At 46.8% G+C, this 13,663-nt stretch overlaps 1 protein-coding gene across 1 annotated transcript in view; it reads right to left on the bottom strand.

Annotated features, from left to right (window-relative positions):
- Nucleotides 1–13,663, bottom strand: part of LOC119372409 (putative protein kinase C delta type homolog) — a 559,671-nt gene that overhangs the window by 412,223 nt on the left and 133,785 nt on the right. The window contains 1 exon segment of the mRNA XM_037642881.2: nucleotides 13,429–13,500. The gene's annotated coding sequence lies outside the window, so the exon portion shown is untranslated.

Genomic DNA, 13,663 nt, shown 5'->3' with positions numbered 1-13,663 from the left:
CGATTTCTTTAGCAAAGCGAAATCGGAGCATGTTTCTGCTTTGGAGGAACTTGCACTTTGGCTGCAGTAACATGTAAACATCCAGTCAGAATTTCAGAGTAACAGCCAAGAAGTCAGCGCTTATTCGCACCAGCGCAATAACAAATTACCCCGTGCTACACTTCAAGACTCGGCACCTCGGCGAGGACGCGTTCTTCATTAAGAGCCGGATCTGGATGAAGACTGCTGCGGAGACCGTAATGAGCGGAATGTGCAGCAAAAGTGAGTTAGCGTGTTGTTGCACATCTCGCTCTCGCAGCGCCGGACGAATCCAGCGCATCCGCTACCGTTCTGTTTACACCTTCGTCTACTTAGCTTCTGCTGCTGCGTCTCCAGAAAACGCGCTGAAAAGGTCACAAGCATTCCTTCTACGTGTTCTGCATGCGTGCGTAAGGTTTGTTGCAGAAATAAAAAGTGGCGAGAAGAAGCAAATTAGAATGCATTCACCGCATCTGATGACCGGAAACTCGGTAGATGTGACGAAAGTTTACATTTGTTGGGACAAATGTAAACTTCTTGAATAAGCGTGGAAAAGAACTTCCGTCCGCTTTGGCCTTTTTGCTGCCCTGGCTCTTCCATAGTGTGACGGTAGCCTTATTAGGGAAAATATGGCGCCCTACACTGAGCAATCAATCTTGCATCTGTTACATGAAAGCACATGAAAGATTCCAATCAAAAGAAATCTTTGTTTTCAGCCTATAAAAAATGAAGAAACAGGGGTAACAAAAGGACAAAGAGAGGCGTGCGCTGTTGTCTGTAATATACTGACATGTGTTTCATGTGTTTAGTGTTTCACGGGCGTCGTTAATCCATGGAAAAATTCATGAGCCATTCCACTCTGTATAGGTAGATGATAAGCGAAGCTGTGTAGCACGAGGCACAGAGCTGGCACTGAAATTGATTTAAGGGTGCAGAAATGCACAGAAAGCCGATTTTGAATTTAGTGCATGGTCCATTAGAGTTTTGAATTTGAGGAGCATGCTTGCTTTTACCGCGACCTAGTCATCTTGTCTGGCTTGCCGCATGCGCTTGGCGTTTCCTGCACAATCTTAAGAAGAAACTTGAGCAGCACGCACGTGGTAGAACTGCGGCCGCATGTAGCGGCCATGGTGGTGGTAACAGGTTTTTGTAGGTAAAGTCCGATGGCATTAAAATGAAAGAAATAAGCGGGCGTGACAGCATTACGTAACCTATTAAGCTAGAGAGCAAATAAATAACCCACGAAATGTTTAGCGTGTCTAGAAAAAAACTAAAAATAAAATCGACGCCCAATCTCATTTTGGAATTGTCGAAGTGATGCGTGAGCGTAGAGCGTATTTGCAGGAAACTCCATGTTTGAAGCCTTCCTTGAAACGCTGTTGTCCTGTGGTGTACAGCGTCCACGATCTCGTTTCCGGCGTTCCTCAGCGCCTGGAACGGTCCTATGGAAGGCTCATTTCGCGACCGCCGGAACACGCGTTTGGCGTCAAATTGTGCCAAAGTCGGAATTTTTATGATGAGTAAAATCATGCATGTCGGCTTTGCATATTATCGCAGGCATGGCTGCAATCCAAGCACTAGAAAATCTTTCAACGAAAGTTTTCTACTCCGACATTTGTCTAGTAACGCCGGCACAACGCTTTCATATGGTTAAGAAATATATTCACACTCGGCCTGCCTGGGTGGATAGCCCAGTGTTTAATTCATTTGTGTTCGGAGCGTGGGAGCCTGTATTCGGAACATACAGCACCATAAAAAATAATTATATTTATAGAATAATATCTTTGTAGCGCTTTGCCCTACGTAACAAGGAGGGACGTACAATATTCTCTTTGAATCGGCATAAAAATGCTCACACATTTAAAATGTTGAACATTTCAAACTACTTGGCTGTTGGAGAGCTGCAAACCACTGCCTCTGTGTCTTTTCAGATGAAAATTTTTTTGTGTTAAAAAAAAACAACTCACAGGGTCCTCTATGCATCCGCCTCAGTCGACTCGAAGCCGAAAGTCATCTTCTTCTCCTTTTTCTTCTAATTCGATGCATTCATCCTCCCGTACCCCCTTCCGAGATCTCTCTGCTACAAACGTGGTTTTGCAATGGCTCCAGGATCGGAGGCACTGTAAGCTCTCTGCAGGTCACCTTGTTTTGCACTGCCTCCAGGATCGGCTCACCATTGACCAAGCAATGATGTCATGTGATGGCGTCACCACGTGACGCCACGTTATGTGACGCCACCGTGACGTCATGATGAAGTATCAGATTTATGCGATCTGTGATGTCACGATGACGGTATATGGTGACGTCATCACGTGATGATGATTTTTGCATCACTCATGTCGACGCCGCCGACGCGGGACACCGGTCAATTTTCGCGTTTGATGAGGCATATAAGACTTTCGCCTTAACAAATCGCGGCACTACAGAGCACCTTGTGCGCCACTGTGCACTAGCGCTGATTTTTGTGCTTAGAAAAATATGCACTCTAGAATGGGAGAGCGGCAGGCCCTGTTTAGAATAAAAAAGTGAACGATTTTAAGTACCTTCTGTCTTCCACTATGGGAGATCAGTATGCCGTCCCGGCTGACTGGAGCTTGTAAACATTTGCTTTACCGGCAGTTCCCGCCCACCGCCGCTGATGGAGCCAATTACTGACTGAAAATTACTTTCATGATAAAAAAACAGCGCGAAAACACAAGAACAGACAGAAGAAACGGGACCAGCGCTGACTACTAACAAATGCGTTTATTTTTGCGGTACAAATATATGTGCTTTTTCAACAGGGAAAGGATGGAGGGAAGGGAGAGGATTGTCCTAGCACATGCGCACCTGCCGGGCTTGTCAATTTGCACAGCAAAAATAAACGCATTTGTTGGTAGTCAGCACTGGTCCCGTTTCATCTGTCTGTCCTTGTGTTTTCGCGCTGTTTTTTACCATGAATGTGTACCAACAAGCTCAAGTTCGCACGCTTCTGAAACTTACCCGAATGTCACCGTAAAGGTCGACCTCAAAAGCTCTGGGATTCCTTCAAATATTTTTCACACTTCCTCCAAGCTTTACTGAGGCGAAAAATTGCGACTGGACAGCATTTGAAACCTCACGAATAGCTCATGTTTTTAACCAACTATTTATCAAAGTTCACCAAGCATCATATGATACCCTGCGCTGAATATCTGCCATGTGCCCAAGATTTGTGAGAGAAGTTGATCACCGATGTAGAGATTTCAGGGCACGCCAATGACATCAGCTCAGCAGTTTCCTGGTGTTAGTGCGGGAGCACTGCCGCTCCATGTGCACCTCCTTTTAGGTGCGAAGCACCTTATGCGCTCGGCCTGTCGCCGTCTGCTGTCCTCGTAGCCCGTCACGGTGTCTCCTGTCGTCGCCCGTCACGGTAATTGCAAGTGGGTGTGTCCTGACAAGATCGAACACGAGGTTCCGGTCAGCATTCCCGATTTTTACAGCGAAAGCTGTTATGAGATCACAAGGGCCGTTTTTGGCGCCGTAGTTGTCCGCCGCCGCCGCCGGTGTCCGTAACCACTATCGCTCGAAATAAGAAAAAAAAAACGAAATAAGAAAACATTTGCAGGATGGAACGAGGTTCGAACCTGGGCCCTCTGCGTGGGAGCCCAGCGTTCTACCTCAGAGCCATGAAGGTGCTTGAATCTGCTTTGCAAAAAGACCCTGTACAGGTTTCATGTCGAGAAGGAACCATAATAACACATGTAACGTAGCGTGGGTGGAAGAGTAAAATAACAACCAAGCGTCACAGAACGCGAATTCTGTAACCAGGCGTCACACAATGTGAATCGCGCAATGAGTGGGTTCCTGAATGCTTCCAACCCATTACAAAGGGCTGTGCCATAATTCTTTATCGTCGTCAGCCACAGCATCAACAAAATGCACATAATGCTTTACAGGTGCTTAGAAGGTACCACGGTTCTCCGAAGAATGAGTGCTTCATAGTGGCTGCTTCCCTACTTCACAAAAATTATGATGATTTATAGTGTAGTGGGTTCCTCGCAAGTGCACTTCTATTGGTTCCCGAGGAAGCCCATAAGGCTCCCATGATCCATTTCCCCAGGGTCTCAATAAAGTTAATTCCCTCTCTCTATCTCTTTCTCACGTTAGCGTATGTTATAAAGCGTGGTGGGAGAGTGAAGTAACGACCGGGCTCACACAATCCGAATTACGTAACTAGTGGGTCCTTTAAGGCTTCCAACTCATTACAAAAGGCTCAGTCTGTTCTGTTCTGTTCTGTTCTAACTGTTTTGCTGTGGAGAGGTTGAGGTCCATATTGCCTCGGCTACTCCATATCACGAAGTCAGTCATATTTTTCATCGTTATCAGCCGTCGCATAATGAAACTGCACATGTCGTACAGACAGTACCTCGCTTTCCGCAGAATGGCAAATAATGTCGTGGTGGGTGCTTCCCAATTTCACAAAAAAATATGATTTGTAACGTAGTGGGTACGTTGCTAGTGCACTTGTATTAGTAGCCGCAAGAGAGTTTATAACGGGCTCTAGAAATGCCGATCTTCGAGCTTTCGCTGTGACTGTGCTGCGCTTTCCGCGCAGGCCTGGCGTTTTTTAGATGCGAAGCATCTTATGACGGAGTTCAATACGGTGTGCGGTGTGACCACCTTTACTGCGCATGCGTAAACACTCTCACAACACCCCTCTCCACTCCCCCTCTCCCCCTTCACTCCCTCTCCTCCTCTCCCCCTCTCTCTCCTCTTCCCTTCTCGCGCGCCTCATTATCTCCTGCGACAAGTAGGCAGCAGCGACGCCTCCGGCGTTTTGACGTGGCACGAGCGGCCGATGGCCGCCTCTTCCTCTGTGGCTCTAGACGCGGGGCGCTCGTGCTCTCCTTCCCTCGATTACGAATCTCACGACGACGCCAATGCCATGGACTGCAGAGAGGCAGACGCACATATGCTTGCGACTTTGCGGGAGTCGAATACCTCGGACGCCGGCAGTTCCACGCAGCGGGAGCTGGATGGAGACTAGAAGACAGTGCTGATTCTACGCCAGAGGCAGGCACAGGCTCGAGAACGCAAGAAAAAAAATTACACCACCTCCCGCTCAAACTAACCTTCTTCCCGCTGCTTCGCATCCACACATGGTGTCCTTTAGCGGGAGATGATGTAATTTTTTGATGAAACTTACTGTAGGCGTACGCACTAGACCCAGAATGGTTTCGAAGTTAGTCTTGTGAAAAAAAAAATGTTTGTTCACGCGAAAAAGAAATAAATTTTAGCCGCAGAAAACACTATTGCACCAGTTTCGCGATTTCTCAATTTTGAGCGCACCTAGGGAAAAAACGGTGCACTTCTTGGTCACAATATTCATTCCCCTCAAAGAACAGGTGAAATACAATCTTATGAGTCTATTATTTCTCTTACCTGTCGAAGCACTTCTGAATAAAAATCACCATATCTCCACTAATTTGAATCATGACGAGTGGCGAAGCACTCTGTATCGTACCGGTATGTCACTGTACATCTGGGAGGCTCCCCACTTCTCCTCGCCTCCTCCTTTCCTTTCTGCAACGCGTTGCTAGGCGACGCATGGCAACAACATAGCTGGGCGAGGTTTTTCTGAGAACACATAACGGAATAACCTCCGGCTTAAACAGCTGGAATGTTAATATTACAACTGTGAATATTATACGCGAAACGCGTGTTTTGGCGTTCGAGGATTGAGCCTTCCTTGGAGCTGATCCAGACGCTGACCAAAACCAGCAAAGAGATCCAAGACGCTGTGCCGAGGCCGCCGAACAACAGCGTTTCAGGGAAGACGTCCACCATGGAGTTTCCTACAATAGGGGTCAATGCTGAAGCATCACTCAGACAATTCTCAAAGGAATATGAGCGTGCGTTTCTTCCAGACACATTAGGCATTTTGCTTGTTATTAGGGCAAAGCTTGCCGCTCTCTCTCTGTAGGGAAGATAATACTGCCACGCGTTTATTTACTTTATTTTAATGTGAGCTGGTTTTACCCACAAAAACCTGTCATCACAACTCGTCACAGGCTGCGCCGCCACTTTGAGACGGTTGCGTTATCATCACGCGCAAGGCACGAGTGACGACGATGATGATAAGTAAACATAATTTTGGTCCATAGATGACGCAGGGGAGACCCTGCAGCGCCACCCGGCTAGTCCCCCGTAGGGACCACCAAGCCAAGCTTGACGGCCCGATCGCGGGCGCTCTGGACGGCCAGGGTTTGGTGTAGCCGAATTTATTTTAGAGCTAACACGATCACCAGCGATAACGTTGGAAGGTTCGATAAGATGTGTACAAAAGCCGACGAATATCATAGACGGGCAGAATAGCCGACGCCCGACGATCGTGTTCGCCGCTATCATTGTGCAGCGAGCATCGCTTGTACTTTGCGTTTGTCTTTTAGTGGGCACAAATTTGCCCAATGAAGAGTTTTTATCTGAACCAGCGTGTGTTCTGCGCACTTGACGTCACAATCACGTGATAATACTCCAAATCACCTAAGTTTTTTTCTACACTCTGTACATTCAGAGGACGGCTACATACGAAAAATTCGGCGTTGGCGGTGTTGTCGGATAGCGCAAAATCCTGACGAGTTCAAACAATCAAAATCAAGGTCTCAGCAGGAATCGAACCCAGTCATTCTGCATGGCAGTCAAGTGCTGCATTACAGAGCCACAGCAGGTCTTGAAACTGCCTCGGAAGTCGACATGCAGACATCATCGCGGTGCGACGTCAATTGTGGTTGCAGTGTCGACAATTCAATTTTATAACAATGTAAAACATTGCACACCTACTCTTATGGAAACATTACATACCTACGCGTATGTAACTACTCAATTTGCACAATGACGTCGGTTAACTTCAAATCGCTTGGCTCAAAGCCAAAAAAGATATATGCAACACATACAGCTACTGAAGGAGAAAACTGACAACCACGCATTATAGCCCAAAGCAACAAGAAAATACGTGCGGATTTCTCACAATGAAAAATTCATAGCTGACCAAATATGCGCCCTGGTCCAGGGATCGAACTCGGGACCAAGTGGGCTGAGGAGAAAGCTATCTATTGGCAAAGCGAAGGCAGATTAATCGGCAACTCGAAGCACATGGCCACCGAATATTGCGAATGATTTCCTGGTTTGATCCCCGGACCAGGACGAACTTTTCTGTCACTATGAAGGTTCCTTTCTCGAAAATCCGTATCGAGTTTCTTGTAGCCGTTTGCTTTGAAGGGCTCGTTGTCATTTTTTTTTTTTCGATAACCCTTATGCCAAATTGCGGGTTTTCGCAGAACTCACTTGCGATTACAGCTACTCGCTGACTGCTTCGCATGGAACCGATTCCCAGAACGCGTGTGATCTGGCGAATTCTTGAAAGTTAAAGCACATTAATAAAAAAAAAATATATCAGCTTCGTGCTAGTGGTACCAAGCCTGAAGGAAGAGCGGAGTTGCGTGACCTTCCTTGTTTCTTTGTTTTAACAGCGAAGCTGTTTAAGCTGGCCATAATTTGCCTGCGGGAAACAGAAATGATATCATGAACCGGCACGCGCTCCCTGCATCCTCTTCTTCATCTTCGTCCTCTTCTGCTTCGCTCTCAGGACAAGCTCCCCTAATAATCCTGGTGAGTGAGAGAACGAACACAGACAGATAGAGAGAGATAGAAAGAAAGAAAGAAATAGGCAAAAAGATAAAGAGAGAAATTCTTGGCGAAAAAACGTCCACGATGCGGGATTCGAACCCGCGCATCCTCGATCCGAAGGCGGACGTCCTAACCACTCGGCTATCCAGGCACGCTAGCAAAGGATGGCATAGCCTTGTATAGAATAGTGTAGCAAGGCGGTGGGAAAGGGAAGTGAGCATGAGGAGGGGAGAGGGTGGGGTTAGGAGGAGGGAAATGAGCAGGGGAGAGAGCAGAGCATAGCATAGAAAGAATGAGAAAGAGAGAAAAAAAAGACACAAAGAATTAAGAAAGAGAGAGAATCAAAGACATAGAAATATATTGAGTGAGAGATAGAGAAAATGATAGAAAGAAGGAGCAAGCAAGCGAGAAAGAGAGAGAGAGAGAGAGAGAGGATGGGATGAAAGGGGATAATAATAGTAATAACAATTAATGCCTGAGGTTTTACGCCGCAAAACCACGATATGTATATGAGGGAAGCTCTAGTGGAGGACTCCGGAAATTTCGACCATCTCGCGTTCTTTAACGTGCGCTCACATCACACAGCACACGGACCTCTACCATTTCGCCTCCACCGAAATGCAACCGCCGCGGCCGGGATCAAACCCGCAACCTTCGAGTCAGTAGCCCAGCGCCGTAACTACTGATTCAATGTGGCGGACTGATGAAAGAGGAAGAAAGATAGACAGATCTAGAAAGAAAAAGAAATAGACATAGAGAGAAAGAGAAATACATAGAAATGAACAGAGAAAAAACGACAGAGAGAAAGAGAGAGTAGAGAAAAGAAAGAAATAAAGTAAGAAAGAAGGAGAAAATTGGCAAAACTTAGCAAAACAGCAAAACCCAGGGCTATATAGGAGCCCATCAGCTCCACTGTCTCTTTAGTATTGCGCCATCAGTTCAAGCTACTCTAATTTTCTTTTAAATTCGAAGCATTTCTTAGCAAACCTCTGCGAGTTTGAGCGTATCTATCTATCTATCTATCTATCTATCTATCTATCTATCTATCTATCTATCTATCTATCTATCTATCTATCTATCTATCTATCTATCTATCTATCTATCTATCTATCTATCTATCTATCTATCTATCTATCTATCTATCTATCTATCTATCTATGTCTGGGCGCTCTCCTGGTCATCTCCTTAGCTTGCTAAATACCAAAATTAGTGTAGAAGGAGACGAGTGTATGACTAACGATTCCGCATGGCAGTCAAGTATTCTACCATCCAGCAATGCCAGTGCTCCAAACTTCTGTGGAAAAAGAGCTTATACAAGCGTTATATCGGTGGAACGCCAACTGTGGTTGCAATGTTCGTTATTCGCGTTTTCGCCAATGTAATAAACATCGACTTCGGAAGGCATTGCCAAGCATTGCTTGAATACGCCGACGACCGCTACTTATGATATGCACACCGGCGCACCGCAGCGTTCCCTTTGTTGCGACAAAACATCCTTTTAAAGGGACACTAAAGGCAAATATTAAGTCGACGTTGATTGTTGAAATAGCGGTCCAGAAACCTCGTAGTGCTGCTTTTGTGCCAAGGAAGTGCTTATTTTGAAATAAAATCACGTTTTTCGTGGTCCGCATCGTGTTAGCGCGCTTCAAACCTCCCGCCTGAAAATACGACTTTCATACGTCACTGCCATGCCCAACGTTGCCCGCTTTTACTGCGCGGCCGCCGACACTAGTAGCAGCGGGACCCACAGTAGCAACAACGGCGCTGCGGCAAAGACTTGCTCGGATGGGCACATTCAAAGCCTTCACCAAGTTGCGGTTGGTCTCGTAATCCTCAGTACGAAAGGGCAGCGAGCACACACGCAGAGGTTTTGACTGTTTAGCACACTGGCGCAATGGCATGACACTAAGCCACTTCGAGCGTAAGGGTTCATTCCGCGGCACCCAGTTAGAAGACACACCGGTTTCCTTGCTGCAGCACTGGCGTTGTGAACCATTCGGGCATCCGGAAATATCACACGCATGCGGCATTTTGCCGAACTTTCAGAATGTCAGAGCGACTTTCACGAGCGCGCAAAACACGCACGGCAGTACGCGATCCCGAAACTACCACTGAGGCGGGCGAGGCGCAGTTCGGCGAAAACGGAACCTTTGAACCACGCGCGCCGTTCCCCATGGCAACGCCACGGAGGTTTTGTTTTCCATGAATCAAGCGGAAACGAACAAACAGCATTTTATTACGTCTTTTGATGCTCGGAATGTTCTTTTGTTACAGCTGCTATTTTGATTAGTAGTGATTTATTGTAGGCCGACTTCCAGACGTCATCGGGATCACTTCGGAAATGTCCCACTCGTGGCGCTCATCATGTGATACATTTAGCTTAATTTCTCGGTAAGTAGGGCACTGCTGTTGATAATATTGCCGTTTTAGAAGTTGTCATACATTGGGCTTTCACTCTGACATAAATTGTTATTTGCCTTTAGTGTCCCTTTAATGTCAGTGCCGACGTTACGCTGCACCATGAGGTGCTCTTTAACAGCCAACAGCCAATGTAGTCGATATGTCCCGCAAACCTACGATATGCGCACAACAACTAAATTTGCTCAAATACGTCAATCCACTTCGTGACGCTTGACTCAAGCGAAAAAATTGGGGGACCCTTAAGCTTCGCCTTTAAGAGTTGAACGCGATAGCGAAATCCGGCCCCTAGTGCGCACTTCAACCACTAAGTGCATACTTATTAATGTGTATTGTTACACACACACACGCACGCGCGCGCGCGAATTTTACAGGCTTTCGATCAAGGAGGTTTAAAACAAAATTCTGGAGTGGAAGCTCTCGAAACGCCTTGCCATTGAAAGTGAAGCCAGCTTTTGCCCACCAAAGAGTTCGCAAACATGCTCTTTTCTGGTGGTGCCTACTTAGAGATCAAATGGCTTTGATCTGTTATTGTAAATGCTACGTCAATTATAAAATAAAAGATCCTTGTTGCCGACAAAAGTAACCCGTCGAGTGCAGTATTGACGATTGATGTCCAATAAAATTTGCCATGACTTTGAAGCTTACTTACGAAAACTAGTAACACAAAGACACACTTACAGCAGTATCTGACCCATAAAAGTTACCATAATTAAACTTCTCTGGCGTGCGTGGAAAACGTTCGCTTTCCTTCGCCAAACGCTGATGGTTTATCGTGCCCCTAGAAAGATGGCGGGTGCAGCCGCCATCTTTTGGTGGGCACGGCTTCACTATTGCGCAATAATCGCCACTCCAGCAATTTTTTTAACCTCCTTGCTTTCGATCTAAAGCAAGAGTCGCATGGCCTCCAAGATATACGCCGCGCGCCGGCCCTCTCGGATGCAATGAAAAGTCGAGACATATTTCTCACAATGCCTCACAGATGGCAGCACATTATCTAGCGTTTGCTGCGTTGGCTTGATATGTTTTCCTCTAGATGGACATAGTTGTCCATTTTTTGAAAGTTCGTGTGTGTATTTAGCGGCGATGGCTGCACTATCCCGGCGTTTTTCGACGTAGTTTGATTGCCTCGCGAATGCGCCTACCGTATGGGCTCGTTTTCGTCGTGACACCTGCCGAACAAAATGCGTCGAGACTCCTTTCACTACATGACATTTATGTAGTGTTTTTGTCCGAAGCAGCTGCAAGCAACATCGTGGCTTTGTGGTAAGACACCTGCTTGCCACGCGAACGGCCCGGGTTCGATCCTCATTGGGGCCGAAGATTTTATCGTTTATTTTATTTGCTACTTTCTCGATTTTTCGCTCACGGATGATTTTCCGCTCACAACCAACGGTGCCGACGCCGACAGCGGAATTTCTGCGACACGAGCTCTCTAACGCTACCGCGTTAAAATGCCATATAGGCCGCTGCTCGCCCAATGCTTCGCATGATATCGATTCCCACAATGCGTGGGAACTGCAGGATTTCTTTCTTTCTTTCTTTCTTTCTTTCTCTTTATCGCGTTGCGCAACGCTCTCTGCTAGCTTTTTCTTCCTTCATGCCGGGAATAGAACCTTCATCCACGTGTTTAGCAGCGCAACATATCACAAGCAGCAATGGCAGTCATGCGTTCATATCCAGGCAACAGCAAAATGTGGCCACGTGAAATAAGAACTCACCTAGATAAAATACCAGATTGCCAAATGACAGTTGTCAGGTCGCCGACACGCCTACGATTGAGGGAGCATCAATTATCGGGAAACGGCGCATACAAATACGCATGCGAGCGGCGAACCTTGAAGGGCCGCATTTTAGCACGGTCTGCGGCGTGGGTTTTTTCGTGTGCAGACTTGTTCGCCCGTTGCAGGTCTTATTCGCCCGTTGCTGGGCTCAGCGTCGTCCCTCGACTGTACAGCGGAAGGGCTCGGGCGCCCAAAGCCACGCGATGCTCTTCATCTTATGCCGGACAGGGTTGTCAGCTCAAAACGAGAAAAAGTATCCAAAAAATCGCAAAAGCTAGTCAAAAAGTAGCTAATTGTTTGCAACGCCAGCAAAAGTAGCCAAAAGTAGCCGCGCATGCGCGAAAACAACTGCGACATTCTCATTTGCATGAATCAATGCAAAAGCTTTTTGGAGAAATCTAGATAAGTACAACATGAACTCTTCGAAATCAGAATTGCGGATGTTGAAGGATAAATTGTTGACTTTAGGGAACATTTCGCGCGTGATCACAATGGTTCCTGTGCTGAACCATTGGGTCCCGCACAACCATCGCAGAACTGAAATGCAATACGCTATAGAAATATAACGAAATATATTAACACGAACATGTTTTATGCCGGGGTCCACCACCGCTTCACTGACGCATTTCCGTCACTGATATGACGTTGCAAAATATAAAGACTAACATATGACAAAGAAAAAAACCAGAAGAAGAATTTCCGTCACCAGGAGTCGACCTTACGACCCCTCGATCGCCAGCGCGCCGCGCGAAACGGCTCCGCCACAGACAGCACGTTCTTCGCCATACTAACGGCGTGCTATTAATATACACCACTTGCCGTTAGCGGTACTCCAAGGTCGGCGTACATCAGCGTGTTTTCGTTATCACTGGAGAGATGGCGCGAAGGGCTCGAAAGGCGCGCTTTAAATTCGTCGCCCCACGCGTTGAGATGAGCGTGTGGCTCTACAGGGCGTGGTCGCTCCTGCGCGCGCGCTTATCTTGTACGTCTTGCGCTCTTACCGCAAGTTTGCCTTGAAGTTAGAGAAAGCACGAAGGTCACTTCGTTCCTTGCAGCGGCCGCTTTTGCGAAAGGAGCGCGCTGCTCAGAAACAAATGTTACAACTGTCACAATTCGCGCTCATCCTGTGTATACTTATGCGTTCGTTTCGTGCGTCCTTCTTTGTATTTGTCCAGCGCGCTTTAACTGTCGAGCTGTGACAGTTGTTAGTTCGCGCTCATCCTGTGTAGGTTCGTTCCGTGCGTCCTTTCTGCTTGAGGGGCGCGTTGCAAGTTTCGAGCTGCTTGCCGTTCTTTGCGTGACATTACAACTTGTTGCTATAGCATTCATTCCTTCGCCCTCGGGGCGAAACAATGTACAACAAACGCTCAACTACGTCTGTGAAGACACGTTTTACTTTCGTGTTATACCGATTCCTATGACAAAGGGATCAGCCATGTTTTTTTTTTTACATCACCGCCCCTCACAACATTCCAAAGACGAAGGCGAACAATCGAAGCCCATCGCTGGTTCTAATTTTGTGCGCCAGTGCATCATTCATGAGACGTGGGCTTGCACTTACCTAAAATTCTTGCGCGTTCCTTCACTGAAAGGCATCATCCGTGTCCGGTGGCCTTTTCTGCATACGCCGCTCCTGCGAAATAGATGAAACATCCAATTATTCATTCAACTTGCGGAGTGGTGCACAGTAAAAAAAGCGTTTCTACTTCTACCAGAGGCTGCTCGTGAATGTTTGCATGTGCCTGTTGCAATTCACCAGAAAAATCGAAATCGTATGGTATTACTAATACAGCCAC

Source organism: Rhipicephalus sanguineus, chromosome 10 (genome assembly GCF_013339695.2).
Source record: "Rhipicephalus sanguineus isolate Rsan-2018 chromosome 10, BIME_Rsan_1.4, whole genome shotgun sequence".
NCBI lineage: Eukaryota > Metazoa > Arthropoda > Arachnida > Ixodida > Ixodidae > Rhipicephalus > Rhipicephalus sanguineus.
Note: the sequence above shows the minus strand (reverse complement) of the source record. Positions and strands in the feature narration are given on the sequence as shown.